The 16,433-nt window shown below is 39.7% G+C and overlaps 1 protein-coding gene across 1 annotated transcript in view; it reads left to right on the forward strand.

Annotated features, from left to right (window-relative positions):
* LOC130605329 (actin-like protein 7A) overlaps window positions 1-14,200 on the forward strand; it is a 159,893-nt gene extending 145,693 nt beyond the window's left edge. The window contains exon 2 of the mRNA XM_057420739.1: window positions 14,184-14,200. The gene's annotated coding sequence lies outside the window, so the exon portion shown is untranslated. The remainder of the gene's footprint in view (window positions 1-14,183) is intronic.
* The last annotated feature ends 2,233 nt before the right edge of the window (window positions 14,201-16,433 follow it).

Genomic DNA, 16,433 nt, shown 5'->3' on the forward strand with positions numbered 1-16,433 from the left:
GACATAATACTTGAGAATAATTGAGACCTAAAGGGAAAGAAGGACAGAGAGAGATGTGATAGGCAAAGAGACAGTAAAAAAAATCTTAAATAAGATTGACAAGCAATAACATTTAATCATTTTTAATGGAAAGGTGAGAAATTACTTTAATACCATTTTGAAAGAAAAAAGAAAGCAAGCTGGTTTACACAGCTCAATCTCTTCAGGCAGAAATTTTACCTGCTAAAGCTGGGCATTTGAACTGGTGATTGTTGTGGCTTCCAGCAAAAGCCTTATTTTGAAAAAGCTAAATTAACGTTCCTTCTTGGCTGTTAATTTGATTTTACTGTGAGAGAGCTGGTAAAATGTACATGTTGCTCTGCTGTGGTGCTCTGCAAAACAGCTGCTTGTCTGCCAGACAGAAAATTGTAAATGCTACTAATATATAGTGGATGCTGAACTGAAAGTCGATCTTCCTGCACTTTAGAGTCAAGTCCTGCACAAGCTCTGATCCTCATGTATGCAAGATGTGTAAATTAATTCACTTGCAGCTTCTGCTTCTCATGAGGTTGCCAGATGGAGCACCGTTACATGTTAGAAAACCTGGCGGCACAAGTAGTTGCAGTGTCCTCCCTCAGTGGGGTCTGTGCTAACCTGCCTGTGGGTGCAGCTATCAGAGGCACTAATTTGTAGGGATGGGATTGGGTGGCATGGTCACCAAATGCACGATTGTGGCGCCTGTAAGTGTGTTCCCACTACATTTCCAGGGTGAGGCACTGATAGACACCACCCAAAATGCAGAGGAGTGGGAAACTTAGCATCAGAGCCAACTTTCCTCCATGGTCCCAAATACAGGCCATGAAAACATTCTCCTTTCATGGAGGTGGCCAGTAGTCGGGTGGTGGATTTGCTGCAGACCTTGGGCTATCACCTATTTCACCTGTCCAGGGTGCTGTGAAGGCAAATGCTTGCTGGTTCCTGAAGTGGCTGGTTTTTACCAGTATGAATGGGATGAAACTGCTGGTTGTAAATATGGAAGATGACAGACAGGTAGTCCTGCTTAAGCCCTGCCTCCTGGCAGAGGAAAGACTTTGGTTCAGCTCCAGGCTCAGATAGCAAACAGCAGAGGCAAACACAGGCTTTTGACCTGATGTTTGTTTGCTCTGGGCTGTCACAAATATATTTTGATCTTTAACACAAAGGCAGTATGCCTTCAGAAAGCCAGTGACACAGAAGTGCTTTTACTGATACAGAATAAATGCAACGGTTTGGTCGCTACCAAGCTCATCTCCAAATACTCATCCCACTTAACTCACATCTGACCACGGCCTTGCTGGCTGGCAAGCCTCATGCTGTGTGTGGCAGCCCTCAGCAGGGCACATGGAGGAGAAGGCAGCCAGCTTTGCTCCCACTTCCTTTCTCCTGTGCTGTCCTGTGAGCTCGTGACATTGGAACACAAAAAAAACCCCAGGCTTTCTCAGGACAGGAAAACAAATGTAGAAGTCAAAAAAACCCATACAGAGGTGTATGTGACTCAACAGGCATGATTCACTTGCTCCGAGGATAGATGTATTTTGTGGAGACAGACGTCAATAGGACTACAGGGAGGTGGTCCAGAGAGGAGAGGCTGGCAAGGTGGGAGAAAACACTTGAAGGGTGTGTAAGTCATGCAGTGACTTCTACACTCTAAGAGCTGTTGAAGGTGGCACTGAAGAGTCCAACAAACTTGAAACCAGACTGACTTTAAATAAGATTATTACATCAAGTTACATGGATGTTTCCAGACGCATTTTAGGTGCAACTGGAATAAAAGAGAATCAAGAAGTACTTTTTCCATCTGAGTTTTACCCTATTTACTGTAGTCCACAGTGGTCACTATTCAAATACTGCTGGGAAATTTCTAGGAGTAGAAATAATCTTCTTGATTGCCAGACATCGTTCAGCCATGCACAATGATATATACAGAATAATTTCCCCCCATGCACTAGAACAAATGTGCACATTCTTGATTGATTTCAGTGCAAGACTCAATGAGACTGTCCTCTGCAGTAGTCATCCTCAGAATCAGTTTAGTTGTATCTGTATGCCAATTATCTAAAAATCATTACTCTCATTGATAAAACCCCCTCCAGACTAGCAGTGCCAAAGTTGCAGGTGATTTTCTGTGGAGATGGTTGCCAGGTATTAAGAAAAAGCAAGTACGGGTCTCAATGATGCATGTTGCTTTCTGTAAGCAGGAAAAGGTTACAAGAAAATTTAGAGCAAGTTCTTTTGCACTCAGATTTTTTCTGAAGTGGCAGTGTAGATTAAAGGAACAGGGATGTCTTCCTGAAATTTAGGAGGTGAGTGCAGGAAAAGTTTGGGAATAACCAGCCTCAGGACCTCCTCTTTTTCTTAGCTCCAATAGGACTACACTTCCACAAGGATGGAGGTGTACAGAAGGAACAGCCTCTGCATTGCTATGAAGCCATTTGCTCCTATCTTCCTGTTCTGCATTTTCAAACCTAATTGCAGAAGAATCCCAGGTGCGCAGGTTTCTGACTCTCACTTGCAGGGAAATTAACACAACAAGATTCAGTGCAAGAGTTTTGGAAGAAGAACGTGGCATTTATTGACAAAGTCTTTAAGCAAGTTTCTTTTATACATTCACACTCCAAACTCACAAACTTCAAAATTTGTGAGTCTATGTGGCCTGGACATAGACAGAAAGGAGTGCTGGCTGGAAAGTCCTTGTCAGATAGGAGACATTAATTTTTGGACTTTTATATCTCTTACAAATCACATGTTGCAATGAAGAAATCCTTTGCCCTGGGTTTGTACTTACTTCACCTTTCATAAGCCTTTCATCACATTGCTGTCTATTGTTTTTCCTTGTGTGATGTATATTTGAGATGTCTGTTCCTGATGCTCTAACACAAAAAGATAAATATCAGTGACAAGCCATAGCCTTCTAGCCATCCTTCTTGTGTGTGGACTGCAGGATCTGTGGGGTCTGTAGCATCATCAAGATTGCTGGCCTGGTGGTTGTGACGGAAACAACTCTTCCCTCAGTTTTGCTGCTGGCACTAGTGTCCTGGGAGCTGTGTTTCTTCTGGTAGTCACATACAGATTGCTACCCATTCTTTGCTCATGCCTTCTTTAACATGTTTGCCATGAGTCTCTACAAGCTTATGCTCTGTATAACTGACTTGTTCTGTTGTGCTCTGGGAGATTTTAGTGCTGGGTACAGTTTTCAAACCTAATTCTTAGTGGCCCTAGGGAAAAAACTTAGGAAAAATATCATTTGGGTCCTTCAGCAAGCCTAGTTGAAGATGACTGTGCAAAAATTATAGTGACTTACTTGCATGCTAATTCCTTTCCAGAATCTCTCAGTAGTGCTTTCCTAAGAAGTAAATAGGGGCTGGGGATATCACAGAACAGGATGGGTGACTAAAAGTATATCCAAATGCAAGGTAAATTAAAAACAGTGAGAAAAGTGTCTTGTATTATTTATCTTCCCAATGTTTCTGCGCAGCAGTTAAACTATTTTTAGCTATACAACTGTTTGAATAGAAAGAAATGGGGAAGCAAAAATTAATTATGAGCATGTTCTGCATCATGTTCTTGGAGATAATACATCATAAAATCTGTAAGCACCTTTTAAGACAAATCTAAGACACCTCTAAAAAAATGGACTTTTCAAGAGTATGAATCAGACAAATATTACTGGCGAGTACAATTATGTGCTCACAGGCTTCCCCTAGGTCAGAATCTTTACAAGATCAGTATTGACTTTGGAATTCTTTCTCTCATGCTGCTAAAAATTCATCTGTATTACAGCATTTAACCCATCCTTTCACTCTGCTGGGTGAAAGCAAGCTGGCTTGGAAGCATGACTGGAGAAGGGAAAAGATGTGGATGATGAAACAGACTTGCAGAGGTCTGTTCATATTTATCTGTCCTTCCAGCAGTTACTTACCTGATGCAGCTGCTGTGCATGTGATCGGTTGTTTTAAAAATCAGCTTTCTAAAGTGAGCCAATGTTGTTCTTCTTGAATGCAGAAGAAACAGATCAAAGCTCCTCAGATGTCTAACACTTCTGACACTTCTCAAGACTGCAGTGAGAAAGACTTGACAAAAGAGTCTTGAGTGATAACGGGTAATCCTCATCTTTCACTCTTGAACAGATATTTCTGAGGTTAAGACTGCAGATTATAGTCTGGGCTGGATTCTTGACAATATGACTGAACTTGTGTGTGGCCTTCAGCAAATCTGTGTTCAGTCACGATGTCTGGGCTCCTCTGCCAAGAATCAGCAAGGGATATCAACGATATTAATATTTTATCTAGACCTGTCTTCAGTGCTGATAGCTTCGCATCCAGTTGTTAAGTAGACTTTCTGGTATGCTGGTAGCACTGTTGAACTTCGACCGTAAGAGACACCTGTAAAGAGAAGTGTTGTAATTTGTTAGATTGACCCACATAACTAGAAAATGCATGTAAGATTACAGCTGAACTAGCCCTTACTCAGTGGTGAGGCAGACATGGAATACTTGCAGCTAGTGACTGGGAAAAATAATTTCAGATTTAACGATATTGCGTTAATGGAGGGTACTAACTCCCCTAGAAAAGGGAATTATTAATTGTGGAAGAAGATTATCAGCTCCTAGAGGAAGGAGAAGAAGAGAAAGTAAACATCTAGGGAATGGAAGCACACCTTACATCCAGCTAACTCCTCTGCTGGATAGCTCTGGGATGGCATTTCACTTTTCCTAGTTTTTCTATTGATAAAATAAAGATAGTAAGGACATGGTAAATTACTGCAAAGAAAAGCTTTTTGGAAATATAAGCTTGCCCAATCTGAGAATGGCATGTAATGGCCTCCTGAAAAAAACAGGAACTCAATAATGCTTATTGGAAAACACCAATTGGGTTGCCAAGAAGTGCTTCCACTCCTTTGATGTATTTTTAAACAATTGAGGTTTACATGCTTACATTGTCAGATGAACTTGTAAGACTATATGTGAATTCACCTAAGAGATTTTGTTCAGCTTGAAGGGGTGATGATGTAAACCCCATCAATCTTTAGTAATAATTAAACCAGACCAAAACCCATTCACACAACTAAAGTCTCTTTTGCTTGTCCCTTTACTGTATTTTGGAATTGCTTCTTCCTGAAATGATGCCCAAACTTTGCCTAGTAGGAGCTAATTGTCACCGTAAAAAAATGTGCCAGATAATGTCTTGATAATTAAACAGTACGGGTGTACATCCCCAGCCCTACTGCCTGTCATTCTTTAGGTTATTGGCATGGGTATAGTCAAAGACACCACGGATTTCATGGAAGTAGATTAGTTTGGTTAATGAAAAGACACCTTTGACCCCCTTGTGGAACGAAAAAAGTGACATTTGAAATCAGTCCCTATTATAGGCTAGAGTAGATACATTGGAAATATGCATGGGGCAATTGCCTAAGCCACTGGAGGCCTAATGCCTCAGTTATGGCTTCTATGTGCTAGAGATACTCTGCTGCCTAATGAAGTGTGGCAGAGTGCACTGAGCACTTCCTCAGTGTAGTTCAGTTAAAACTCAGCTGGCTAGAACAGTCAAATTTGCTGAAAATCAGTTGCTTACAGGGCAATTTATTGTTTTATTGCATGTTTCCGTATGATTTGCAGAAAAGACTTGCCAGTGCACAGTGGGTGGTACTTTCTGTCCTCAGGGGGTTTGCAAAGCATGGTGTGCTGGAAGTCAAAGGTGAGGCTTGTGGGGGTGCCTTGTCACTCACCTTTCTGCTGTTTATGGTGTGCCTTTTCAGACAGCCTGGATGGGTGTGCCACATGGTGCATTAACCTGTCAGCTCTGCTTAGTCACAGAATGTCCTGTGAGTTCCCAGGCATCAGAATGAAGCCTTATCCATTCCAGATGACCTAGCTCTCCTTTCTCACTGGTAATTCCTGTCACTGCTGTGGATATGAAGGATCAATCCCAGAGTTTGACCCTGTTGCTTCGAATTGCATCATCAAGGTTCAGAGAGAGCATTTCAGCCCACATTCACTGTCTTATATATAATGCAAACGATTGCTGACTCCTTATGGTACAAACAAGGTTATTCCAGGGTGATCAGATTTGGAGAGAGCAAACCCAGTTTTCTACAGCAATGTGGCAATTTCTCAGTGTCCTCACATGGATTTTGGGTTGTACGCTATCATGCTGTTTTTACCTGGTTGAGAACCAGGAGAGCAGTATAATTACATTGACTGAAAACTACATTATAGGAAATGGGGACAATTCCAGTGTGACAAATCATCTCCAGAGCCAGATAAGTAAATAAGAGCTATTGCAGCATGTAACAATTTTGAGAAAAAAATAAAAAATGTCCAACCCAACAACAACAAAAAGATCACTGTATTTCATTCCAGGTAGCCACATGATGTGTATCTGCTGCAGAGGATGACCTCCAAACTGTGCTTACTTACATAGACGAGATTCTATTAAAAGCCATGATGGTCATGAAGATATTCTCAGATGTCTAACATTAAGTGCCATTTAATAAAAATAAGCATACAAACCATATCTATTTTGAAAGAGAAGTTACTTTATCTGTAAGAATTAAGAGCAGAGATTTATCATCCTTACATTACCTGGAACAGAGTTTATGTTATTTGCTTGGAGGAACAACCTGGGCAAACTCTGTTAATCCTGATAGTCAAGATAACTCCCTGGGTTGTAACAGAGTGGCTGAAGAGGAAAAAGATAGATTTGCAGTATCAAATAAAATCCTTGTGTCATGTGATAACTCCCTGACATCCTTCAAAGGATGTGGGATACAAGCATTTCTCCTGAGAGGTGAAACATTTGCCATCTGCAAATTACTCAAAAGTCTTTATGAAAACTGTAGAAATCTTGAAAGAGTGGGAGGCAATTTTTTTGCTTATAGAAAGAACAGCAGTCATGTAACCTTGGCAGAGTGGTACTACCTCAGAGGAGGTAATACCTGACCATACGCTTATATGTAACAGGAACGCTTTAAAGTAAAATGTCATGCACTTTATGAGACAAGTATGTAATAGGAGATTCAGTGGCTGTCTGATAGTTAAACCTTACAGGTTTTGGCAGAAGTTCAAAATAATGGTTAACTGAAGTTAGAGTGTTAGTTCAAATGGGAGCTGCTAGATTTCTGAGGAATTTAGAAACATGAGCTTCTTTAGGAGACTAATGTGGGTGTAAATGCCTAACTGTATCAAGTAAAACATGAACCATGTTCAGCTGTGACAAGAAGGAAGAAAGGAAACAAAAATAACACAACCTCACCTTTGATTTTTTCTTTAGACTCCTTCACATCAGATAATTCAGTACTCCAAGGGAATGTCAAGAGACTACATGTGGCCAATTACATTTCATACCGTTTCTTCTTGGCTAACAAGACCTGCTATTCTATGTCCTCCCGGGATTTCTCTCTATTATGATGCCACATATTAGACTATGTACTGTGATACACAGGCTGGAATTTCTTCTATATTGAAACTTGCAGTGACATGTTCTGAACCTGAGTTGTAACTAAGTTTTAAATTGGCTTGATACTTACCCTGTAATGGAAACCACTTGGAAGAGTGTACATACTTGAGCTTATTAATGGAGTTGCAGGGTTAACCATATGAAATACATCAGAAAATATAATCTGTTAGGTCAGCAAATGCAAACAGAAATAGATGCACTCCAGAATACCTAAAAGGTAAATAATCCATGCTGGGAAGAGTGGTGATGTTTGGTGATGCTTTATAAAATGGGCACACAAAATGTTGGAAGTAGACAAGAGTTTTCTGCTTTTTTAAGGAGAACAGGCATTAGGGTAGGGTGTATACTACAGTGCCTGCCACAAAAGTGTTTAGGTAAATTATCATTTGGATTGTGACCCTGGTCCAGTGTACTGAATCTCTTGTTCTTGGTGTATCAAATGTCAGATTTACAGGCATATGGGTAGCATGTTGGATGAATGGAGCAAGCTGCCTTTTAGTAAAATAGAGATATGAATAATTAGGGTATTTAGTTTCTCAGGTTTATTTTGTTGTTGTTGTTGTTTTCTTTGACTTCAAATAGAATTTGGCTGTTAAAAAAAAAGAAAGTTTCATTTTAAGATTGATTCTTTTTTTTTTCCCCTGTGAATTATTGGTAAGCATGTAAGGCCTCAACCACTGCTCTGTTATTGGAGACAGCTGTCTGCAATATACTGAGTAACTGATGATGGTACGCTTGCTGTTTTTAAGGCACATTTATGTAAGTGAACTTTCTTAAGTCCTCTAACACTTGCTCCCATTTCATCACACTTCTGCTGACCAAGTCCTCTGTCTGACTTTGTTTCTTTTAAAAGAATTCATTTTATTCTGACAATCACCTTTTCATTTTTAACCTGCATTGCATTTTCCCTACCCATTTTCCTTCTGGACATGGCAAAGCTGCAATTAATTTATTCCTCCAGGTGGCTTTGCATATGACCTGCTAAAGATCATGTCAAAAGGCTCCAGAAACTTTTACAATTAACAGTTGTAGCTGTTTAACAACTGGCTATCATAAGTAGCCTCTGTGTTCAGCTTACTTAATTAGTTACAACCAATTACCAGTAGGTTGTTCTCTTCTGTGCAATTTGTTATTGATTGCAACAGCTTTTCCCTCACCCATTTAAAAGTCTAATGTGGATTGCTGTGCTTGACTGATTAATACCTGCCTGGTAGAAGACCCATAGCAGGCATTTGATCCTGCTGTGACAGGACTCACTAGCAAGGTTTCCTCTAATGGCAGATAGCCCAGGATCAGCATAACTCACTTCACAGATAGATCAGAGGATGAAGCTCATTGTGATGTACAGAGGCGCCAGTGGGAAAGTCACCTTTTTCCCCTTAAACTGTGCAGATTTGTGATAAAGTGAGAGCTTTATCCTCCTGTGTATTTAAAACAAAAATTACTTTAAACCAGCTCATTAAAATGTCATTGTGCTGCACAGGAGCCCCATTTTTTCCTGGACAGGTTGGAAACATCAGACTTACCAGATCTAGGCAGGAGGTATGGAGAGAAGAGACTAATGCCTTCAGGTTCTGCTCCTCCATGCCTCAGACAGCTTGCCAGACAGAGTAGCAGAGAAAGCTCCAGGGAGACCTTACTGCAGCCTTTCAAAGGAAGCTTGTAAGAAAGATGGAGAGAGACTTGACTTTTTTTAGTAGGGCCTGTAGTGATAGGACAAGGGGTAATGTCTGCAAACTAAAAAGGTATATTTAGACTAGGTATAATAAAGAACTTTTTTATAGTGAGGGTGGTGAAACACTGGAAGAGGTTGCCTGGGAGGTGGTGGATGCACCATCTCTGCAGACATTCAAGGCCAGGCTGGATATGGTTCTGAGTAACCTGATCTAGTTAAAGGTGTCTCTGCTCGTTGCGAGTGGGGGGGTGGATTAGATGAGCTTTGAAGGTCCCTTCCAACACAAACTATTCTGTGAATCTGTGATTCTATGATCTTAGCCTCTAGTATCTTCATCAGAAATTTCTCTGCTGGATTTAGAAGACTCTTGTGACCACAGAAGCCTCTTCCTAACAATGGCTATAGGACCTCCCAGATTCATTTCTTGTAGGGAGACTGAAATTGAAGTTGAAATGGCTTTAAGAAGATGATATGCTTGCCTGAAGATGCCTAGTTCCTATCAGCTCATTTGGATTGCTGGACAAGCCGTCCTCTGTCCTGTCTTTACAAAGCTGAAATTTTAGTGCTCTGAGTTTAACCATGTGTGTAATGTCTAAACTGAGAAAAACATTTTCTAATGCCAGAAAATCGCTGTCTAGCTATTTGGTGAGACACTGCAGTCTGAAGACCTTTCTCCAGGCAATGCTGCACAATAATGAATAACAAATAGAAATCATTAAATATAGGTAAATCTCAATGAATAGCACTTGTGCGATGAATGAGTTGAAATGAATGTATAATTAAAAAAAAAGATTTATTTATGAATGTTCACCTGAGATTTTAGCAGCAGCAATCTAAAATGAACAGTGCTGCTCTTGATGTATGCCAGTTTGACAAAATTTCTGCTCTCAGAGAGGCAACAACAAGGGAAGCTTGCTTTTACTGTAAAATAGCAGTTGTACTAACTTGCATTGGAATTAGCCAGTCTTTAAAGCAAAATGAAGCTTTGAGGAGAAGAGTGAAATTAAATAATGACAAATAATTGCAATAGATTTTTATGTGCTATGCCTATAGAAAGACTAGATAACTGACGGATGTGCATTTCTTACTTCAAGAGGCTCAGTACTTTGGCTAATCAAAGTAACATTGTTGCTTTGCATGAGGTGGCTTTCCAAAGCACAGCTTTTTTATATGTATGTAAGCTTCATAAATTGCTTCTTTGTGTTTCCCAGCACCTTATCTACGTGATATCTGCTTGCTTCAACTATTTATAGCAAAAGTGTTTTTTACTTTTTCCCCTGGATGCAGCCAAATAGTGTGTGTAAACTATCCATGAAAAAAATCATAATGTTTAGATTAATCATTGAGCCAAGAAGGCAAATAAGACATACCTCTAATCTTATTGGAGATTGAAGTCACGGTGTGGACTGTGGTTAAGTCAAATTTTTTTCACCCATTTATTTAGACATAAAACAGTTTTCTAAAAGCATTCATTAAGTCTATTTTAGTCTTCTGAACAGTTTTGAGTGCTGAACATAAACTGGGATCAGCACTTTCCATGCTCACACTGGAAGAGCAGTAACAACAGCAATTACTCCATGCTGTAAACGGTTTAAACTTGTAAGTTTCTGGAGTTATTATCTAGCAGAATAGCTGGCTGTACATGTAATGACGCTTATATTTTTCTAAGCGGTATTTTGCAGACACATTTAGTGATAACTATAAATCTGTCCTTTATGAGTTAATTAAGATAGTGTTTAAGTTTCTATCTCCCTACAGGAAGAATATAAATATAGCATATTATGTTTAAAGCATTACTGTTGAGTTGATTTGAAAACCTCAGTTTGAGATGTGGACGTTGCCAGTACTGTTTGTGACAAGACACAGAAGGTATCTGTAATCCTTCTCCTATTGAATACACACTGCATGTTTAAAAGAACTTACTGGAAATCTCTTCACATTACGTGAGTAAAATATTAGAGAGAATGTGTATCATATTATTTCTAAGAACATATGTATTCTAATTTTAAGTTATATAGATAAGCACACAAAAAATAAGAAAATCTGAAAACTGTCGTTGAGTGTATAGTTGAACTTCTCACTTTGTATTATGATCTAGAGCCAGATTTTTCCATGGTGTCTTGGTTACCTACAAAAATGCATGCTACTGGGGCACACTGCAGTTTAAATAGAAAGTGTTAGGCAGCACAGAAGCTGAGAACTCAAATAATGTTAACCACATATAGTTACACTGACTTTTGTTCTTTTGCTTTTTCCCTTTAACCCAGAACACAGACTTTTCAGTTCTGAATTTCTGCGCATCTTCCAGCCACATAGCATTTAGTTAAAGTAAAATGGATAATGGCTTACTGGAGGAATCTGAGGCACTGAAATTTTCAGTCCAGGGCTATAAAAGATATTCGTCTGTCACTAGACAAATTACAGCAACGTAAAAAGCCCAAAAGCCTTGATACTGGAACTGAATCAACCATTTATAGATTTGTAAATAGCCATCAATCGTTATCAAGTGATCGCTAATACAGACCTCTGCAATTGCACTCTTTTTCATTGGAAGTGCTCAAACAATCTGTGGATGGGTGTACTATGGATTTTAAAGAGGGAGAAAATGAGGCAGTGAGTGACTGGAGACTTTTCCAAGTAACCTGTGATTACTCAGCTTGCCGTTTAGCAGTCCTGAGGATATGAGCATCAGAAGTTCTTACTGGTTTACAGTAGCTGTCAGCATTTTCAAGTTCAAACACTGCTAAGGTTTGCAAGTCAAGAGGTATGTTAAGAATATGGGTAAGTAATGACCACTAAGGTGCAGCAACAATTCATTAGCACGACCCAGTTTTCCTGGGTATGGTCCGAAAAGAGGACATGTAATTATTTGTTTGCCTGTAAATCCTAGGTTGTCCTATAATATTTCTTATTTTTTGATGCAGCAATGCAATCATGTTTCTCCTTTTAGCTCTGTTTCTAAAAGGAATCACTTGTATTTGAATGTCTGAATATAGACTATGACAGCAACATCTTAGTCTGACCCAAATTCACTCTTTTTTTTGAGCTGCTTTGCTGGAACAAGATGAACAAATATCAATTCTCTTTTTCTGTTTTTATGAGAGTGGATATATTTCCAGCAATAAGATATGGAGGGTGATGTTGAAACATTAACATGCAAAGTACGTTGAGATGATATTTCTATCAAGGGAAATAAAAGCTCTTCCATGAAATTCCCTCATCATTCCTTTCATTTTCTGCGTATAAGCTGCATGTAAAGCTGTCAGAGTGATAATTAGGGAAATTATAGGGAACTTCTCATAAGAAGACTAGTGCAATTTCCAGAGCGAATTTCAAATGAAGATGCCCACAAGGAAGGCAGAAGTCTGGGCTCGTTTTCCTTTACTGAGGCTGATTCATAAATACCCAGGTTTTCTCCTGCCTACCCCTGAGAATGGCAAAAAGATTTAGAGGAGGATGTGTGACAATGAATAAGTCTCTGAAAATACTTGGCTTCCAGAAGGTAACATATTTCAATATAATTTTTTTTTTTTTTAAATGTTCCTGCTAACTGTAGTAAAATTGTGCAAGTTGTCTGCATATAGCATGATTTTCATGTGAAGTTCTGAACTGGTGAAGGTTTATTCCAAAATCAGGATAGACTTGTGAAGCTTTCAGCAGTCTTTCCCGGGAAGGCGTCTGTGGGAAAAGCTGTTTATAAATTAAGTTTCACAATTTGCTGCAAATCTCTATGCAGAGTTCTGCAGAGAAATATTCTTCCTCACATTTCAGGGCAGAGGACAATAATATACAAGTGTGATAATTAGCCTTTGTTCTTTTAAAATAAACAACATTCAGTAAACAGAGAGTCCTTGGAAAAGTATAATAACCTAAGTAAGTGGGGCCCACCTCTCAAAATGATCAGGGGAAAAGTTTTGTGGTAGCGTAGTCAACGAGGTAATACAATGAATGAATCCAGATAATTTTTATGGTGAGAATTGTGTTGACATAATATGCTTATGTTCTTGTAAGATGTTTTGCTTAGTTCAGCATTCTTGCGTAAAAAGATTCACACTTTTCAAAATTAGTGTATGCTGAACTAATCTAATTTAGAAGCAGTTCACTGAAAGATAAAGAAAGTTGATCTTTTCGGCACATCATCCAGTTAACTGTTCCTAGTTGAGGTCTCTATGGGTTGGTTTACAACCTGTATTTGACATTTTGTTATCAGTGATAGGTCAGGGGGATCTGCAGGTGCTGGGGGAACACCCTAGTTCTGGGAGCCAACCTGCTTCAGCTCTAATGGGCTGGGATGAAAACCCTCCTGCATCCTGAAGCCCACAGAATCTGGCTTCTTTTCACAAATATTAAATAATGTCTGCCAAAATGTGTAGCTCACACTGAGGTCACATTTTAACCCAACTTGAGGCTTTACAGCTTGGAGTCCTTGACATGACTCCAAGGCATGTCAAGGATGTCTGAGAGCAGGCATTGCTGTCTGTGAAGATACTATCTAAATTTACTCTCTCAGCAGACGTGGGGTCTGGCATCTAGGACATAGCACACCACTAATAGTGGGTGAGTGCCCAGAAACACTAGTGTTCCCCCAGGAATAAAAACTAGCCAAGGCTAAAGTCCTGAGGAGGGACATCCCTCAGTCAAACTGTATTCATGGAAAGATGATTTATTTAGGTATATATACTAGTCCACTCACTTCATATACCTTTGTTACCCACATAAGAAATGATCCCCAAATCCTAATTTTACTCCTGCAAGTATAGTTCATTATTCTCAGTCTGTTTATTTCTACATGCCTGATAACTGCTCCTTCCCTCCACAACCTCCTCTTTGTGGAGTGGAGCCTGAAAATGCAAACATCATCTGTTTCCAAATACTGGTCCCTGTGAAGAGGCTGGGAACATCTTTGGTGTTGAATGGCAGATTGCCATTCATGCTTATTATATTGCTATGAAATGTCATGAGGGCAATTATGGAAACTAGGAAACCATTTCCTCATAAAACTGCTTGGAACCATTGCTGGAGGCATAGTGTAGTCTCCTGAATCTATTCATGATGAAATCGAACACACTGTGTATAAAATAATCTGTCAGGGAGAAGCACAGCCAATTTACAGGGGAAATGTTTCATGCTGTTCTTAAACTTTAATTAAGCTTCAAGCAAAATACCAAGAGACATAGTGAATTCTCCATTTTCTCAATGTTCAAATGGGTTAACCTCAGATCTGTCTTTAAAGTGTTCCGCAGTTCAAAGGAGCAAGCTCTGGACTTGTGCAAGGGATCAGTGCATGAAATAGTGTTATCCAGAGGGTAACATTAGATAGAGAAATGTTTCTCTCTTTAACCTGGTGTAAACCCATGCATTTCACTGAACAAGAGTGATTTTATTTTGATAATTTGCATTTTAAAGATTAGCCCAACTACCTCCACCATTAATGAATGTGTTTACACTTCTGACAGCTCAGCCAATAAAGTTAGGATGTATAAAGTAATACAGTCATGACTTTAGATTGCATTTTCATTCTTAAATCATTTGGTTTGGTAGTGCTTGGAAGCAATGAAGTAGAATTTAATATCCACCCACAGCAGGGAAAAACTTCATATTTTTTATCTGTACAGTTGCAAGGATATGACACTTTCCCACGCTCTCTTTAATTCTGCTATCTTAGCAGCCAAATAGGAAAACCCTCTAGGAATAGTAATCCTATCAGTTTATGATAGTAAAGTGCTAGTTTTCGTATCACATCTATACCATCCACTCTTGATATTTTTTAATACATTCAGTTGCTGAAGAAGCCTGCTACTCTGCCACACATTGTCTAAGAACTACCTCTGATTTTTGGGAGACCTAGATCAATAGTAGTCTGTTGGTATTACCAAAACACTCTACCTGCCACAGGACATTTGAGTGGGTGAGGTAAATGTGCCAAGAACAAATCACAGGTCTCCTTTTACACTGACTAAAGGGGTAAAGAGCTTACCACTGACATCAGTGAGAGAAGATGTGAGAAGTGTCATTACATTATCCTGCCTGAGACCGCTGCTATAAATGATAGGCCATAATTTTGGAACATCGTGGTAAACTGCACAAGGCATCTTTAAGCTTTCAGTGCTGCAAAAATGGGGTCCTTTCTTTAAGAGAAGAGGAAGAGATAAAGATAGAAATCACATTTTTCTCCTGTCTCTTGTGTTTCTCCGGCTTCTTAGGTTCATATGGATGTCTCTGTAACAATTTTATGATTAGAGCCTTAGAAATTATTTTCTGCAGACATAGGTATTCACCGCAGCATCCGCACCTGGGAGAAGCAAGATGTGATTTAAGAATAGCCAAGCCAGCTCCTCCTCTCTCTCACTGCTTTGCCAGGTTGATTTTATTCATAGTGGACCTTCAAACTGGATGTCCCATCGACGTCCACAACATGGTGGCACTGTGTGCACTGAAAAACAAATGGGGAAAGGGTGACAGTGCCAGGTGACTATGAGGTAGATATATGGGATAGATATATGGGGTAGATATATACAGTGTTCAAAAATTGTAGTTCGGGTCCAATGTGCCTGTATACGCAATAGTAACTCAAGACACATGCCTGCCTCTCTATTAGCTGATAGACTGACCTCCCTTCTTTCCCTGTTTGAACCTGTCTTTGAAATTGCTCACTGAACTGTAGAATCATAGAATAGTTAGGGTTGGAAAGTTTCCTCTGGCTGCAGAAGCTGCTTTCCTCTGAGCTCCTTCAGTCCCCTCATGCTGGCTCCATTCTGTCGATCAAGATCTGCCTCCTCTGTGGTAAACAACTTCTAAAAATAATCATCAGTCAGACCTTATTAATGAAAGGGAAGAGGAGGACTTTGAGGATAACTAATCTATCTGCATGTTGCTTACTAGTGAATTCCCAGCTGCCAGGCTGTGCTCAAGTTTTCACCTAACAGCGAAACCAACTAAATTCAGCATCCACAGCTGCACCTAAGTAATTTGTTTCATATGAAGCAGCACTGTGTGTCAGGTGGAGAAGGAGAGAAAAATGATCTTTTTCCCCTGCCAGCAAGGTTGGGAGGAACAACAGAAGATTTCTCTTACCTGAGAAATCTCTCGCTATTTTAAATAATTAAACCCCTTCCTTTCCCATAAAGGTTTACATCCTTACCTTTCGTGTGTGCCTGGGATGGGGAACCCCCCTGCGCTCTGCAGCACGTAATTATCGAGCTGTGCTCAGCAAAAGTTTTGATGAGTGACAATCAGTTGGGAACAAGGAATGATTACAAGTGGCAGTGTAGGCTAAATGCAGT

Source organism: Pezoporus wallicus, unplaced genomic scaffold (genome assembly GCF_028554395.1).
Source record: "Pezoporus wallicus isolate ANWC-B61680 ecotype Strahan unplaced genomic scaffold, APGP_CSIRO_Pwel_v1 contig_6822, whole genome shotgun sequence".
Taxonomy (NCBI): domain Eukaryota; kingdom Metazoa; phylum Chordata; class Aves; order Psittaciformes; family Psittacidae; genus Pezoporus; species Pezoporus wallicus.